Source organism: Physeter macrocephalus, chromosome 18, assembly GCF_002837175.3.
Source record: "Physeter macrocephalus isolate SW-GA chromosome 18, ASM283717v5, whole genome shotgun sequence".
Classification (NCBI taxonomy): Eukaryota; Metazoa; Chordata; class Mammalia; order Artiodactyla; family Physeteridae; genus Physeter; species Physeter macrocephalus.
In genome coordinates this window covers 71669841-71687561 of record NC_041231.1, presented here as the reverse complement: position 1 = coordinate 71687561, position 17721 = coordinate 71669841, and the positions used below count along the sequence as shown (strand labels likewise).

The 17721-nt window shown below is 46.7% G+C and overlaps 1 long non-coding RNA gene across 2 annotated transcripts in view; it reads left to right on the top strand.

Moving 5' to 3' along the window:
• The window catches only part of LOC114484207 (uncharacterized), a 65643-nt gene that overhangs the window by 37594 nt on the left and 10328 nt on the right, over positions 1 to 17721 (top strand). The window contains exon 6 of one of the 2 annotated variants that reach the window (XR_008615671.1): positions 1232 to 5348. The exons of the other annotated variant lie outside the window; for it this stretch is intronic. This is a non-coding gene — a long non-coding RNA (uncharacterized lncRNA). Of the gene's footprint in view, positions 1 to 1231; positions 5349 to 17721 lie in introns of those variants that run through there. 2 annotated transcript variants of the gene reach the window in all.

Here is a 17721-nt window from a genome sequence, read left to right as displayed (position 1 = left end):
TCTTGCCCTGGGGGGTTGTCTTGAGTTTAGGAGCCTGTGTGGAACACTCACTGTGTCCAGCACTGAGGATGCAACGATGAGTAAGACTTTCTCCCTACTTGTGGGGCCTGTGGGAGCCATACTGCACCTCTCTGACTGGTTCCCCACCATCAAAGGAAACACACACACACACACACACACACACACACACACACCTGCCCCCGGGAGTGGCCTCGTAGCGCAGTCCTTAGGCTCTAGAAATTCTGGGCTTTTTCCCCCACCCTCCCATCAGAAAGCCCAGGTCCTAGGCCCCATGCTGATAAAGCCCAATGTAAAGGAAGGAAGGCTTCCTTTGCTGACAATGGCATGCAACTACTAAGGTGATGCATTGCTCAGAGGTGTGGAGTGGTATCGGTGGCGTTTAGTTCCTCTCCACCACTTAGTTGTGCAACCTTGGGCCAGTGCCCTGCCCCGAGTCTCAGTTTCCTCATTTGTAGAATGACTTAGTAAGTCCACTACTCCCTATCTCACAGGGTGTTGTGAGGATCAAAGGAAATAATATGGAGGAAGACGTCAGTGGCAAGGCTTACACAGGTCTGGACTATGCTTATGATCTGCCTATTGCGTTCCCAATCTCACAGGCAGCCGTCACTCGGCACCTTAAGTAGCAGCATGTTAGGGGTTATACAGTGTCATTCTACCTGGTAGGCACCCAGGGGTGCTATGGGGCTGTATGGCTTCATAGGTGACCCTTCATAGTAAAGGGTTCTCTGCACCTCAGGTGTGGTTTTACTCTCTGGTTGCAACAGTTCTTTGGAAAATAGTTAACAGATGTTTGTTACAGTGTTGCTGATCATAGCCCAAGAAAAGTTATTTTTCACTACAGTCCCCAAGGCTCAATGCCTATGAGTGCTCGAGAAATGCTTAAGCTAAAGACTTGCAGATCCCAACTGCATCCTCAGGTGCCCGCTGTTGTGGGAGTGGGGTAAACCCCTTCCCCGCCATATAAGGGCTGGATGAGGAGTTGGGGCAAGAGTCACCAGGCCCCCCAAATCTGAGAGTTAAAAGTGGTCTTTCACATGGACAACAGTCCTACTTCTTGGAACGTTTCTGTACAACAAAGGGGGAAGTACGAGGATGGTCATCGCAGAGTTATTTGTAATAGCAATAAGTTGACAGCTACCATAAAGTCCACCCAGTGATGGATACTGGAATAAATGATGGTGTCCACATGCAGTTGTTTTCTATGCAGCCATGACGAAGAATGTCACAGAACAGCATTTCCTACCTGATGCTCCACAGACCCAAGCCCCAAGAGGATCCCTCAAGGGATTTCATAGTGAAATATGTTTAGGAAATGCCAGTCTCTTCCTGATGATTCAGAACACACACTAGTAAATTAAAGACTCTGAGACGTTCTCCAGGACAGAAGCCCATTTAAGTTGGCGTGAGCCAGTGCTCACAGTGCTCAGTCCCAAACAGCTGGGGAGACCCCTATGAACAGCAAGCAAAACGGCCCTGGTGCTGTGTGGGATCAGTTTGGGAAACACTGGTTATAGCAGACTCATGTGGGAAGAGCTGAGTGGAAAATGCAGGTTCTGGACTTCCCTGGTGGCACAGTGGTTAAGAATCCGCCTGCCAATGCAGGGCACACGGGTTCAAGCCCTGGTCCAGGACGATCCCACTTGCCACGGAGCAACTAAGCCCGTGCGCCACAACTACTGAGCCTGCGAGCCACAACCACTGATCCCATGAGCCACAACTACTGAGCCTGCACGCCTAGAGCCCGTGCTCCACAACAAGAGAAGCCACCGCAATGAGAAGCCCGCGCACCGCAATGAAGAGTAGCCCCTGCTTGTCGCAACTAGAGAAAGCCCGCATGTAGCAACGAAGACCCAACGCAGACAAAAAAATTAATTAATTAAAAAAAAAATGCAGGTTCTGAGAGTCTCTGTGGGACGATTCAAACTCGCAAACCAACCTATGCGTATATTTGTATTTGGAAAAAGTCTAGCAAGACACATCCCAGAACTTTAGCGGTGGCTGGGTGGTGAGATTATAGGTGATTTTTATTTTCATTTCTTTGTTTTTGTCTGTTAGCTTATTTGGGTTTTCTAAACTGCCTTTCATTGCTGTGTATAGTTTTTATAACTGTAAAAAAGAAAAAAATTGTTAAGACGACGGAGGGATGGCTGAAGGCACGTGCAGGCGCTGCCGCACCTGGAGGAGCTGGGTCTCCGGCTCTTCGGCTCGCAGAGATGCCAGGCCCTTATTTAGGCAGAGTCACCCCAGCTCGCATTCCAGCGGGAATCCTTCCTAGCGCATTCCTCCTCCAGCACCGGGCGTCCAGCTGCAGCCCGGCTCCTCCCTCCCAGGGCCTCCCTCTCCTCTGGTAGCCGCCGCCACCGGCCCAAGCCAGGCTGCACATCTGGACCTCATTAGGGCCCGACAGCACCAAAGCCGGCACATCTGGCCACCGCGCGGCAGAGTGCGCGGCAGGGCAGCGGAGGGGAAGGGGCACGTCAGGACAGGGGCGCCCGGCGCGCAGCTGGACGTGGGAAGGTGGCGGGCGGCTGGCCGCAGACAGTGCACTGCCGGCTGGGCTGGCCCTGTCTGCCCCGGCGTGCAGCAGAGTAGCACCCTCGCTGGTAGGAGAGCCAGGGCCCCCTGTGGCCTCCCAGACTGAGGGGGGCAGGCCCGAAGGAGAAGCAGGAGCTCTGGACTCTAGACATGGTGCTCTTTCCCTCGAGAGGCCTGAGGCTGGGTCTGGGGGGCCTGCCATGCTGTGGAGCAGAGGGCAGCTTCAGGCCCCCTTGCAAAACAGAAAGGAACAGGAAAGGGGATTGCCTAGGCTCACGGTGGCTGAGCCTTGGGTCTGCAGGTCAGGAGGCAGGGTCTTCTACATCAGAACAAGCATACTTCTGTTTGAGATGAGAAAGGAGGGAGGTGCAAAGAGACAAGATGGAAACAGCATCCCCACTGCATTTTCCTTACACCAGGACACGCCCAGGTACCTGGCTCTACCCCTGTGTGCCATTATTTGTCCCCTTTGGGGCCTGTTCATCCAAGTCATTAGCAGCCTTGCCAGTTCTTTCCTTGAGACAGCAGCAGATGCTCCTGACATCCTTTCCAAAGCAAGGCAGAGATCAAAGAAAACAGCCAGTCAATAAAACGGAAAGCCTATCAGCTCAGCCGTCACTCCCCCACTTTGTCCTAGGGTTTCAAGTCCTTGCCTGGCTCTTACCTGACAGTCCTCTCATCCCAGGAACCACCAGATTCCCCTGCTTCTGCTCTCCATCTCCCCACCTCCTCCCACCCACCAGCCCCTGCCCACCACAGCGAGTGGCTTACCCAGGGGTCCACATGCCCACACTAGTACCCTCGGAGGAATCCTCACAAAGCTCTAGCGGGTGCCAGTTGTTGGAGGAGAAGCCAAGGAGTACAGCAGAAAGTTCAATGGCTTCGAACCCAACAGACAGAGTCCCAAATCCTGCTGATTAACCCCTCTGAGCACTGGTTTTTTCCACCCATGAGATGACGATAATACCTCTTAGAGAACTGTTTTAAGCTCTGTGCTAGAAATATAATTCTATTATATGTTTCTCCAATAGAAATATAGTGTAATCACACATGTAATAGGAGGGGGTATTTTTACACTTTTAATTTTGGAAACATTTTAGATTTTTTAAAAAAATAAATTTATTTGTATTTATTTTTGGCTGTGTTGGGTCTTCATTGCTGCACGCGGGCTTTCTCTAGTTGCAGTGAGCGGGGGCTACTCTTCCTTGCGGTGCGCAGGCTTCTCATTGCGGTGACTTCTCTTGTTGCAGAGCACAGGCTCTAGGCGCGCAGGCTTCAGTAGTTGCAGCACGCAGGCTCAGTAGTTGTGGCTCGGGGGCTCTAGAGCGCAGGCTCAGTAGTTGTGGCGCACAGGCTTAGCTGCTCCACGGCATGTGGGATCTTCCCAGACCAGGGCTCAAACCCGTGTCCCCTGCATTGGCAGGCAGATTCTTAACCACTGCGCCACCAGCAAAGTCTGGAAACATTTTAGATTTATAGGAGCGCTGAAAAGATTGTACAGAGAGTTCCAGTAAACTCTTCACCCAGCTTCCCCTAAGGTTAACATCTTGCATAACTATGGTATATTTGCCCCCAAAATAAGAAATTAACAATGGCACAACACTATCAACTTTATTCAGATTTCAGCAGTTTTCCCAAAACAAATGTAACTTTAAATTTCCTACTAGCTACATTAAAAAAGAACAGGTAAGGGAATTCCCTGGCGGTCCAGTGGTTAGGGCTCGGCACCTCCACTGCAAGGGCAGGGCACATTTGGCCTACCCTTACTTCTCAAAATTCACCCAATGCTAATTTGTAAATAAGTAAATAGATAAGAGAGAGAAAGAGGACTTATTTTTTGATTCACAGTGGGGGCGGGGGACCGGCCATGTAGTTCATAATATTTGTGTCCACAGGTTGGGACACCCTCCCCCAGTCTTAAGGTGCTTAGGAAACCTAATGAATTATGGAATTACGGAGCACCACTTGTGCTAATATAGAATCAGGGCCGAGGGAGTTAAGTGTCTCGGGATATTTATAACAAGCCGTGGTAGTCTGGTGAGTCACTGCTCTCCTCTACAAGAAGACACACCTGCCTCCCAGGAGGAGAAGCTGCTGCTTACCGGTCAGCCCCCCTTCTCCGCCCAGAATAGAGACACACACACTGTTGGGGAGCCCTCCTCCCTTCCCTGGGCTCCCCTGGGACACTGATCAATGCTACCCATCTCCCTCCCCCATTTTAGCAGAATTTCCCAGCAGCTTCCCACTTCCCAGACTAAGGCTGTGCTGTCCACTGATGATGCTGCAGACTGCCTGCACCCTGGGAACATCTTATTCCAAAGGGATTCCTTCTGGGAAGGTTTTCTACGGTAAAGCCCAGCTATGCAACCAGGCTCTTGAGCAGCCTCCATCTGGGGCCAATTCTTCCAGGATGCAGAGAGGCAAAGGCCAGAGAGGAGAGAGGAACATTGAGCCCTTTCTCTGTGCCAAGCCCTGGGCAGGGCACTTGGCACCCCTCAGCTCACTAAAGTAACACAATAAGCTGGGTGATGAGTTCCATCAACCTGTCTTTTACAAACTTAGAGACTTAGAGGAAAGCAGCTGGAAAGGAGCACACAGCTAAAAAGTTCTAAAGCCAGGGTTCCAACCCAGGCCTGTGGAACTCCGAAGCTCTTGTTTTTATAAGATCATCTCAAGCTATTGGACTAGTGGTACAAAACATACATATATCACATAACCCTTGAAATATTGAGAGCAGGGCAAAACAGTGAAAGAGGAATAACCTCCAAATTAATAGAGGGAAGCATTCAATGGCAAAAAAAAAAAAAAAAAAAAAAAATTAAATCCAAAAGAGGGAAAAAAGAGGAGAGAAAAAAGAATACAGGACAGATGGAACCAACAGAAAGCAGAGAGTAGATTTAATCCTAAATATATTCACAATTACATTAAATATAAATGGATGAAATGTTCCTGTTAAAAGATAAAGGTTGTCAGAGTGGATAGAGGACAAATCCCGACTCTCTGAGGTTTATAAGAGATACATCCAAGACATAAATAAGGATTCAGAAAGGTGGAGGGCAGAATCAAAAGTCTCTGAGGCTGCAGGACTTGATCTTTCTCCCAGATCTCAGACCCCCAGCTTGTCCCTTTCTTGCCTTGGCTTCAGTCATCCCCTGAGCATGTGGTTTATTGGAAGGCACACAGGCACTGGCATTAGACGAACCAGTGTGACCCGGGACGTTCTTAGGCTACCTGGGCCTCAGTGTCCTCCTCTGTAAAAGGAACAATAATTAATACCTTAGAGCGGTGCTGTAAGAGCTGGAGACAACAGGTTCCTGGCAAGCGGCACACGGTGGAACTCGTATTATGTTTATTTTTTGTTCATATTGTGATCATTTTACTTGTGCCTATGTAATCGATAAGACCCCATGGGCTGCTGCCCTGACAGTGTGATAGAATATGAAAACCTTTCCTCTGCATGTTTTTGGGTAGTTGGGGTAGTGGGGTGGGTGGGGAGTAGGGGTGAGCCCACTCTTGATTCTGTGCTGGGAAATTCGAGTGGGACCAGTATGCCCTGTTCCTGTTTGTTTGCAAGCCTGACCAACCTGTCGTTCTATCTTTGATTAGGTCACACTCCTGCTCAGGCCCTAACCGTGGCAACTTCCTACCATCCATGTGTCAGGGTCCCTCCTGTCTACAAGGCCTCCAAGTCTTGCTTTCTGCCCCCTCCTTCTGCCTGTGGACTCACCCCTGCAGGCAAGCAATCAGCCCTTCCCCTGCACACCCCTCCAAGCCTTGTCGGCTCTCCCCCAACGGCTGCCCCTCCTCCTCTGTCAATCAGGCTCACACTCCCTTGTCTACAATTCTGAAAGCCAAAAGCTCTAAAAATCAGACTTTTAAAAAAAATAGGTTTGATATAAACTGATTTGGCCACAAATCTGGTCTGCCGTGATGTGAGACTATTTAAAGTCTTTAATATGTCTCTTACTGCTCATACATTTCACGGCAAAACCTTTGCTGTGTTTAATTAAGGGTGCTGCCCAGACCCTGCTGGGTGTTCTGTAGTGTCAGCACCCGCATCATGTGACCTTTCTGAAATCTGAAAGCTCTGAAAACCCACAGGCGTCTGACCCCAGGGCTTTGGGTGAGGGCTTGTGAGCCTGCAGTAATGACAGCCTGAGGGCCCGCCCCGTGCAGGCACTTTATGTATTTATCTCTCATCCTGGTTACAGCCCTGTAAGGTGGGCATTCTTCCATCTCACACATGAGGATACTGAGGCCCAAGGTCATAAAGCTGGGAAAGTGGCTGAACCAAGTCCCTCTGAGTTCCCAGCTGCCCACATTTTCTCCTTTGCACCCACTTCCTTAGTTTCCTCAGGAGCTAGCCCCCTTGCTCCCTGTTTCTGTCTTTCTGATGCTCCTGGGACTTCCATATACAATAATGCCTAATTTCATTCATCTGACAGTATTCATTGAGGGCTTCTACACTCTGCTGTGCACACAAAATCTTAAGATGCTGAATCTGATTTAATAGGTCTGGATGTGTTATTCTGCATTCTTAACCAGCTCTCAGTTGCTGGTGGATCCCACTTTGAGGAGTAAGGGGCTAAGGGAGAGGTGGGGACAGAGCTGAATAAGATTCCATCCCTGCTGTCATCACTCTCATGTATAAGAGCTCTCTATGTACCTGATCCGGATGTGGGTGCTATTATTATCCTCATTTGACAGATGAGGAAACAAGCACAGAGAGATTAGGTAACTTGCCTAAGGTCACACAGCTCAGAAGTGGCAGAACCAGGATTTGAACCCAGTGAGCCTGTCTCCAGAGTTCACGCAGTTAGCTACTATACAACACACAAGTTGGAGAGCTGGACCCTGTCAGTGCAGTGTGATGAGACAATCATTGCAGGCAGGACTGGCAATACCAGAGAGGAGGCCTGGGCTCCTTTTTAGCACATGGTCAGTTTTCAGGGTAACTGAAACCCTGCCCTTTAAACACCTAAACTAATTTTCTTTAGAAGATCTTTCTAAAATGGATTGTACATCTTCCTGCTGTATTTGACCTTTTCTTGATAACTCAAGACCACTGTTACGATTACCAATGTTTGTAACAGCTTTCAGTTTCTCGTCGCTATTTCTATGCATGCTTCCAGTAAACCACGGGCTGAGAAACCAAGTGACCAACCTCATTAGAATAATGTGTAAAGTAAGGGTATGGAGGTGCAGAGTGAGGCTAGAGCAGTTTGTTGTTGTTGTTGTTTTAATTTATTATTTATTTATTTATTTATTTATTTTTGGCTGTGTTGGGTCTTTGTTGCTGTGCATGGGCTTTCTCTAGTTGCAGTGAGCTGGGGGCTACTCTTTGTTGTGGTGCACGGGCTTCTCGTTGCAGTGGTTTCACTTGTTGCAGAGCACGGGCTCTAGGTGCACGGGCTTCAGTAGTTATGGCACACGGGCTCATTATTTGTGGCTCGTGGGCTCTAGAGCGCAGGCTCAGTAGTTGTGGCACACGGGCTTAGTTGCTCCGCCGCATGTGGGGTCTTCCCGAACCAGGGCTCGGACCTGTGTCCCCTGCATTGGCAGGCGGATTCTTAACCACTGCGCCACCAGGGAAGTCTGAGCAGTTTGTTTTAAGACAAGCATGTTTCATCTTTTGTGCATAAAATTTATGAGATTCAGTTTGGTTGCTCATTTACATATTTTTGCTTATTTCCTGGGTCATGGCTGTTTTTTTTGAGAGTTGAGGGGGCTGATTAAGCATCCTCTATATCTGATTTTCAACCTGGAATGTGATCAGACTCCTAGGGGAATTTTCAGAACTGCCTAGAGTCCTGTTTTGTACTCCAAGGTGGGATGTGGGCCTCTGAATTTTGAAACTGCATTTGGAACCATCAGAACTTATTGAACACCTACTGCATCCTCACAAGTACTGAGCACTATGAACAAGAAAACCTGCAAACCCAGTCCTCAGGCATTACAACAAGTTGAGTAGACAAGTTGAAACACACAAAATCAACTAAGGCTAGTTCACCTTCAGAGAGGGCTAGTGACAGCGGTACCGCAGCGTAGTGATGACATCTGTGAGGACGGGACAGGAGGCCACTTGGTGTGGTGAGACCAGTTTGGATGTGGGGTCAGCAAACGTGGCTCTGAGTTTCTGCTCCCTGACCTGCCAGCAGACTCAGATCCTCTCTGAACATCTGTTTCCTCACCTGTAAAATGGGGATAAACTACTCTCCCTCCCACAGTTGTTGTGATGAGAGAAGTCCTAGGAATGCGTCACATAAGCTGTAGAGTACTGTCCACATGTGTGGGGTAAGACTCCTACAGGCTGCAGGGGACACAGACCAACTCTGGTTACTTCCAGGGCTGAGACTTTATTGTAAGGTTGTTTAGGAAGCCCAGGAGGGGTCTCACCAGACAAAGAGCAGCCCTCTGGAACAACTGGGTCCTCATTTTGGAGTCACTGGATGCTTGCAACAAACCCAATTATGGACTCTCTTCACCTAATGTCTTCGCTGCCTCCTGGTTTCTACCTCCTGACTCCTGCCCACTACCTTCTCCCCATACAAACCTCACTTTTTTTTTTTAATAAATTACTTCAGTGACTGTAAAGAGAACAATTAGAAAGTGGTTGTAGTGGCACCTGTGGTTGTATCTATCTATATATTTTTTAAATTTATTAATTAATTAATTTGGTTGCACTGGGTCTTAGTTGCGGCAGGCAGGCTCCTTAGTTGTGGCATGCAAACTCTTCGTTGCGGCATGCATATGGGATCTAGTTCCCTGACCAGGGATCGAACCTGGGCCCCCTGCGTTGGGAACTGAGAGTCTTGTCCACTGTGTCACCAGGGAAGTCCCCAACCCTCACTTTCTGCCCACTTAATGGTCCTCTGGTTTTCAAGCATCCTGGTGAGAGAGAGCTGGCTTGGTGAGCCACTGTCCAATAGAGAAGGTCCCCACTGGGCAGAGTTTTAATGCTGGGCTGCCCCTCCTGCGCATCCAGCCTATAAAGGGCTGCCTTTGTGTCAGGCTGAACCTTGGCCCGGGCAGTTGTGGCCAGGGTGTGGGCTCCTATGCCCCAGCAGTGCCAGGTTGTGCCTGTGGGGGCTGTGGGTGCGGCTTGCCCTAAAAGAGAGTAGCGCGGACTGTCCATTGTAGAATGTGTCTATTTTTATAGAGGGAGGACAGCACTAAGGCTGCTAATCTGGCCAGCAAGCAGCACCTTCCTGCCATGTCTCACAGGCCACTCAGTGTGGGCTAGCCACAGGCCACACCATGAGTCCGTGAAGGCTGTGGTGCCCTCAGTCTCCACGTTCCACAGATTTTTGGTAGACAACACTCTTCTCAATGGCCTCCTGCCCCCAGACACTGGCATGTAAGTGTGTGCTCCCTAATCCCGTGATTAAAACTTGCTCACAGAATTTCTACACAAGAATGTTCATTACAGCATTGGATATTGTAGAGAAAAATTAGTACCAGCTTATTGTCCAGCAGTGGGGGGACTAGTTCCCTATTTGGGTATATTTATATGACAGTGTATGTGTATGTGTTAAGAGTTATGATATCAAAGAATATTTAGTGACATGGTATAATAATAATAGAAAGTGCCAATTTGGCATTATTTATATGTGTGTATGCGAATGTGTTTGCATACATTTATCTACACATACATAATTCACATAGAAAACAGGCCAGAAGGGAATTCCCTGGCGGTCCAGTGGTTGGGGCTCCATGCTTCCACTGCGGAGGGAACAGGTTCAATCCTTGGTTGGGGAACTAAGATCCCACAAGCCATGTGGTGTGGTCAAAAATAAAATAAAATTAAAAAGACCAGAAGATTTTTACATTAAAATGTTAGTTTTGTTATCTCTGGGTAATATTCTGTGAGCAAATTTTGTTTCATTTTCTCATTTATGCTTTTCTCTTTTTCTACATTTTTCACAACAAATGTGTTACTTTTATAATGAGAAAAAAAAAAGAAACATTAATATCTTTAAAAATAAAAAAGCCAAACCTTGTCCTCAGGAAAGAAATTTAAAACTCATTTTGTATTCCATACTCTTAAAGGATTCACAGTTCCCATGAGGGAGTTGTATTTTCAGGGAAAATGAAGTTTTCTCTTAAAGGTATGACATCTTAACAGTGGAATTTCAGGCATCAGTGACCTAATAGAGAAGTGTTTGGACTTCCCTGGTGGCACAGTGGTTAAGAATCCTCCTGCCAATGCAGGGGACACGATCCCTGGTCCAGGAAGATCGCACACACCGCAGAGCAACTAAGCCTGTGCCTGAGCCTGTGTGTCACAACTACCAAAGCCCGTGCACTCCAGGGCCTGCGTGCCGCAACTACCGAGACCACATGCTGCAACTACTGAAGCCTGTGGGCCTAGAGCCTGTGCTCCGCAACAAGAGAAGCCACCACAATGAGAAGCCTGCGTGTTGCAACGAAGAGTAGCCTCCACTCGCCACAACTAGAGGAAGCCTGCACACAGCAACAAAGACCCAACGCAGCCAAAAATAAATAAATAAATAAACAAACAAATAAATAAATAAAGTGTGTCTTGAAAAAAAGAGGTGTTTGGAGGCAGAAAGCCTCCTAATTGACTTGAAATCAGAGGACTCCCCTCTGGAACAACTGGGTCCTCATTTTGGAGTCACTGGATGCTTGCAACAAACCCAATTATGGACTCTCTTCACCTAATGTCTTCTGCTGCCTCCTGGTTTCTACCTCCTGACTCCTGCCCACTACCTTCTCCCCATACAAACCTCACTTTTTTTTTTTAATAAATTACTTCAGTGACTGTAAAGAGAACAATTAGAAAGTGGTTGTAGTGGCACCTGTGGTTGTATCTATCTATATATTTTTTTAATTTATTAATTAATTAATTTGGTTGCACTGGGTCTTAGTTGCGGCAGGCAGGCTCCTTAGTTGTGGCATGCAAACTCTTCGTTGCGGCATGCATATGGGATCTAGTTCCCTGACCAGGGATCGAACCTGGGCCCCCTGCGTTGGGAACTGAGAGTCTTGTCCACTGTGTCACCAGGGAAGTCCCCAACCCTCACTTTCTGCCCACTTAATGGTCCTCTGGTTTTCAAGCATCCTGGTGAGAGAGAGCTGGCTTGGTGTGCCACTGTCCAATAGAGAAGGTCCCCACTGGGCAGAGTTTTAATGCTGGGCTGCCCCTCCTGCGCATCCAGCCTATAAAGGGCTGCCTTTGTGTCAGGCTGAACCTTGGCCCGGGCAGTTGTGGCCAGGGTGTGGGCTCCTATGCCCCAGCAGTGCCAGGTTGTGCCTGTGGGGGCTGTGGGTGCGGCTTGCCCTAAAAGAGAGTAGCGCGGACTGTCCATTGTAGAATGTGTCTATTTTTATAGAGGGAGGACAGCACTAAGGCTGCTAATCTGGCCAGCAAGCAGCACCTTCCTGCCATGTCTCACAGGCCACTCAGTGTGGGCTAGCCACAGGCCACACCATGAGTCCGTGAAGGCTGTGGTGCCCTCAGTCTCCACGTTCCACAGATTTTTGGTAGACAACACTCTTCTCAATGGCCTCCTGCCCCCAGACACTGGCATGTAAGTGTGTGCTCCCTAATCCCGTGATTAAAACTTGCTCACAGAATTTCTACACAAGAATGTTCATTACAGCATTGGATATTGTAGAGAAAAATTAGTACCAGCTTATTGTCCAGCAGTGGGGGGACTAGTTCCCTATTTGGGTATATTTATATGACAGTGTATGTGTATGTGTTAAGAGTTATGATATCAAAGAATATTTAGTGACATGGTATAATAATAATAGAAAGTGCCAATTTGGCATTATTTATATGTGTGTATGCGAATGTGTTTGCATACATTTATCTACACATACATAATTCACATAGAAAACAGGCCAGAAGGGAATTCCCTGGCGGTCCAGTGGTTGGGGCTCCATGCTTCCACTGCGGAGGGAACAGGTTCAATCCTTGGTTGGGGAACTAAGATCCCACAAGCCATGTGGTGTGGTCAAAAATAAAATAAAATTAAAAAGACCAGAAGATTTTTACATTAAAATGTTAGTTTTGTTATCTCTGGGTAATATTCTGTGAGCAAATTTTGTTTCATTTTCTCATTTATGCTTTTCTCTTTTTCTACATTTTTCACAACAAATGTGTTACTTTTATAATGAGAAAAAAAAAAGAAACATTAATATCTTTAAAAATAAAAAAGCCAAACCTTGTCCTCAGGAAAGAAATTTAAAACTCATTTTGTATTCCATACTCTTAAAGGATTCACAGTTCCCATGAGGGAGTTGTATTTTCAGGGAAAATGAAGTTTTCTCTTAAAGGTATGACATCTTAACAGTGGAATTTCAGGCATCAGTGACCTAATAGAGAAGTGTTTGGACTTCCCTGGTGGCACAGTGGTTAAGAATCCTCCTGCCAATGCAGGGGACACGATCCCTGGTCCAGGAAGATCGCACACACCGCAGAGCAACTAAGCCTGTGCCTGAGCCTGTGTGTCACAACTACCAAAGCCCGTGCACTCCAGGGCCTGCGTGCCGCAACTACCGAGACCACATGCTGCAACTACTGAAGCCTGTGGGCCTAGAGCCTGTGCTCCGCAACAAGAGAAGCCACCACAATGAGAAGCCTGCGTGTTGCAACGAAGAGTAGCCTCCACTCGCCACAACTAGAGGAAGCCTGCACACAGCAACAAAGACCCAACGCAGCCAAAAATAAATAAATAAATAAACAAACAAATAAATAAATAAAGTGTGTCTTGAAAAAAAGAGGTGTTTGGAGGCAGAAAGCCTCCTAATTGCCTTGAAATCAGAGGACTCCTTCCCTGGTCTTCCTCACAGGGAGGTGATAAGGGCAGCCAGAGGTGGGGGAGGTACAAGTGTCCAAAGTAGATGGAGCCAGGACACTTCTCAGACAGAGCACTTTGTCACCAACGTGTTTAAAAGGAATTAAAATCAAATGTTTATGTTGTCAGTCAAAATAGTGACTGAGTTTTTGTTTCACTTCTTGGGAAAAAACTGCCCTCTTCCCTCCAACAGGAAGAGAAGAAGAGAGGAGCCGTAACAAACATTATCAAACTGCCATCAGTGATGACCCCTGGGTGTGTGGGGGAGGGGAGAGTGAGGACGGGGGTGATGAGGGTGTTTACTTTTTACCTTTTGTCCTTTATACAGTTAAAAAAGAGAGAGCATTATAGGTGTTTTTTATTTTGTGCTTTTGTGGGTTTTTTGGTAGCCCTCAATTTTTTTTATTGTGAACACAAGATACTTTTGTAATCAGAGGAAAAGATGTCATAAGGAAAGGACCAAACTGATGTGGTTGGCCACTGGGTGGCCATCCTGCTGCCCCCACCTGCAGGTCACGACCACCCTCACTCTAGGGCCAGCATCCTCGGGCTTGCAGCTGTCCGCACTTGGCAGGGGGTGGTGGGATGTGGGGGGGGGAGATAGGGCAGAGAGCAAGAAACCCCGGTCCTCTCCTCTGCCCCCTCTGGCCCCTCTGGGCAAAGCTCCAACCCCTGGGCAGCAGAACAGGTTGGCTCATATCGACACCATGGCCTTAGCTATGTCCCCAAGCTTGACCCCATCTGTGCCTCCCTGCCCTGTGCCAGCTGCCAGGCCTCCCTGCTTAGCTGGACTCCAGCCCGACCCCTTTTGACCAACCCTTTTCTGGGCCTGGGAATGCCCCAGCATTTCACTCACTGGCACATGGTAGTTGGCTGGGTATTTGATTCTAAAACTGCAATCTCAAGAAAAGTGTCTCCAGCCTTCATGCGGACTGTCCGGAACTTATTTGGCCTTGGAGATCAAGGCTCACCCTCTTGGTCAGCAGGTGAGCATAGCACAAGATCAACAGAGAAGGCTGAGTGAGAGAGAGAACCTGGCCATAATTTCTGAGGCCACCTGTGAAAGCATCACAGACTTTGGGGGCCTGAGACACCTGTCCAGTCATGCCTCCAGTGATTGCAATCCCAGCTGGGGGAACTTGAACACATCCCTCTGAGCTGTGCTTCCCTCATCTGTAAAATGCAGATGATGATGATCTCTTTTATCCAGGGATATCATCAGGAGCAAATAGGTTAACATACGCAAAAATGCTTTGTGAGCCTAAAGTACTTAAATGGTACTGTCCATGAAGATGTTACCTCACCACACTCGCTGCTGCAAGGACCACTGTGAGGCTGGCTGTTGATGGAGTGGGACTTCTAACCACCTTGCTGATGGTCAAGAACTATGGGTCTTGCACTAAGGGTCCAATGTTAACAGCTGCACACCCACCCTGCCCCTATTACAATTCCCCCCTTTTCTTTGATATTCCTCAATCTTGAGGAGAACACATGAGTATAATGTTTTGGATAGAGACGTTAATCATAAACTCAGCAGAGGAACTCAGTTTTAGGGGGACTCAGTTTCAACCTCCAATCCTGTTTCATCCTTCCCCAAGTCTTTCAAGGAATGTGGCAACGACCACTCTGGCTACTTCCTGCTAAAATGGGCTGTAGTCCTACCTAGATTTGGGGAATGGATACCGAGTTGGAAACAGTCCTGAGTTCCAAGTCCTGGATCCGAGTCTTGTATAATAGTTTTATCTAAGTAGGTTCTAACCTCTAATGTGGTATTAACATATACAAAGCAGGAGTTATTGGCCACTACATGTCTCCTTTTTCTGCTAATAGTTACCAGAGGAGACCTTGAGGTTATAAGGTTGAAGTTGCCATCTGCCGGCAGACACTCCTTTGAGAATGGCTGGGGGAATCCTGAGTAGGACACAGCTCAGAAAATTCAAGTCCTCAACAATACAGGAATGTGTCTGAAATCACATCCACAACGGCCACCTAGTTTTACCTTGAATGTCTGAAGCACAGCTATTCCATTTTTGACTTTCAAATGTATCCCCCTCCTGAATGGCCAAGACAGATGTACAATGCATGTTCAACAGGCCACAAAACAGACTGCTCTGGTCAGTAAAGTTTAAGTTAAATCATGTGTCAGCCAGAATGACTTCCCCATACCTCAAAATATGTGCATCATCTCCTTTTTTATTTATTTATTTTTTCTTTCTTTGGTGGCACCACACAGCTTGTGGGATCTTGGTTTCCCAACCAGGGACTGAACCTGGGTCCCGGCAGTGAAAGCACCAAGTCCTAACCACTGGACCACCAGGGAATCCCCTGTCATCTCCCTTTTCAATTGCAAATCCTTCAACGAACCAAAACATGTCCCTTGATGCTGGAGTTATTTAGCTGCTTGCCCTGGGTCTAGATCATGCCCCTCAGTGCTAGGCCTTCTTTATATTTGCCTAGATATTCACATTGGGGAAAAGTGATCAGATATTGTGAACAGGCTCTGAAGTATGTTAATGGGGAAACACTTTATAGGCCATACATTTTGTCACTTATACCCAGTTGTCACACAAGCATTGTACATGTGCTTTTAGCAACAGACTTAAAGCAAGCAGTGTTTTTCACAAACATGCCAAATCAAGACTAATTTGTTTGTAAAATAAATCCGGTCAATTGACTACTAGGCTCCTCCAAACTGGCTTTGGTGGAACTCCTCAGGAGTCTCAGACTGAATTCCCAAAAGGCCTCTCAAGGCCAGGAAATGCTAAAAGCCTGCCATCAGATTCTGCCTTAGTGGAATTCTCGGTCCCCAAAATATCAAGATTCCTGTACATGCTAGGAGATAGTCTTTCCCTTTCACCTGATAAGGCTGCCCAGAACCCAAGAATCTCTAGTTTCTGGAGGGATCAGCCAGAGAGAAAAGAAAAATATTTCAATTTTACTCAAAGAGGTAAAATTCACCAAATTGCTGTTAAGTCAGGAGTAACGTGAGGGGAAGGGCTTCCTTATATCTGGAGAACACGGATCAAAATCAGTAATACTCCAGACAAAACCTATAAACATTGTAACCATATTCACCAGTTTACACGGTACCCAATCCTTTTGTTAACTTTTTATGAAGTCATCACGTTTTCCATTAGGATTTTAAATTTCTTACCCAGTTCAGCAGTATAATCCGAGATTTATTAGATACCTGTACTTGTCAGTATGAATGAATCTTCCTATGAATCTTCTTGAAGATGAAGCACTTTTGCAAAGCATCAGATTAACTGTCTATTAAAGGCTTAAAAAGGCAAGGTTAAAGATCTGATCACTGGGCTTCCCTGGTGGTGCTGTGGTTGAGAGTCCACCTGCCGATGCAGGGGACACGGGTTCGTGCCCCGATCCGGGAAGATCCGCGCGTCCGGAGCCTGTGCTCCACAACGGGAGAGGCCGCAGCGGTGGGAGGCCCGCGTACCGCAAAAAAAAAAAAAAAAAAAAAAGTCTGATCACAATGTGTTGACAAAAAAGCTTAATCAAGTTGCTCTGATATAACCAGAATTATGGCTGATAGATTATACCAGGACATATCTATATTTCAGAAACTTTATATAATTTCTAGAATATCTATAGTAGTAACATTTATCCATACCATATAATCTGAGAAGATTTATCACTCATTTGACAATGCTTCCCATGTAATTCAATATACCAAATAATACTAGTTAAATATTCCTCTCTGAGATGACTCAGGGGCCCTCTAAAGCATCCCAAAGTTAGCTGGAGGTCAAAAGAACTTTAATTAAAATTTGATATTTGGGAATTTTTTCAAAAAGTTTCAAAACATTTCGTTAAATGAGATCATAGGTCACTATAAGACATTACTTATTTCTTATCCAAAGTGAGAAGAGATCTCAAAAGCCAATACAGATTACTTAAAGGCAAGGAAGTTCATATAATCTGTTATCAAAATCAGCATTCTAAGTAAACTTGTTCTCTTAGCAGAGAGGAACCAAATCTAGTCTTGCACTACCCTACTTTTAATAACAAATTCCATTTACCTAAGTTTAATCTAATCTCAGCCTCACCATGCATAAAACTCCTTTTTTGCTCAAAACATATAATAACTGTTTGTCATACCAGCATTTTTTTTAACATCTTTATTGGAGTATAATTGCTTTACAATGGTGTGTTAGTTTCTGCTTTATAACAAAGTGAATCAGCTATACATATACTATATCCCCATATCTCCTCCCTCTTGCGTCTCCCTCCCCCCATCCCTATCCCACCCCTCTAGGTGGTAACAAAGCACGTAGCTGATCTCCGTGCTATGCGGCTTGCTTCCCACTAGCTATCTATTTTA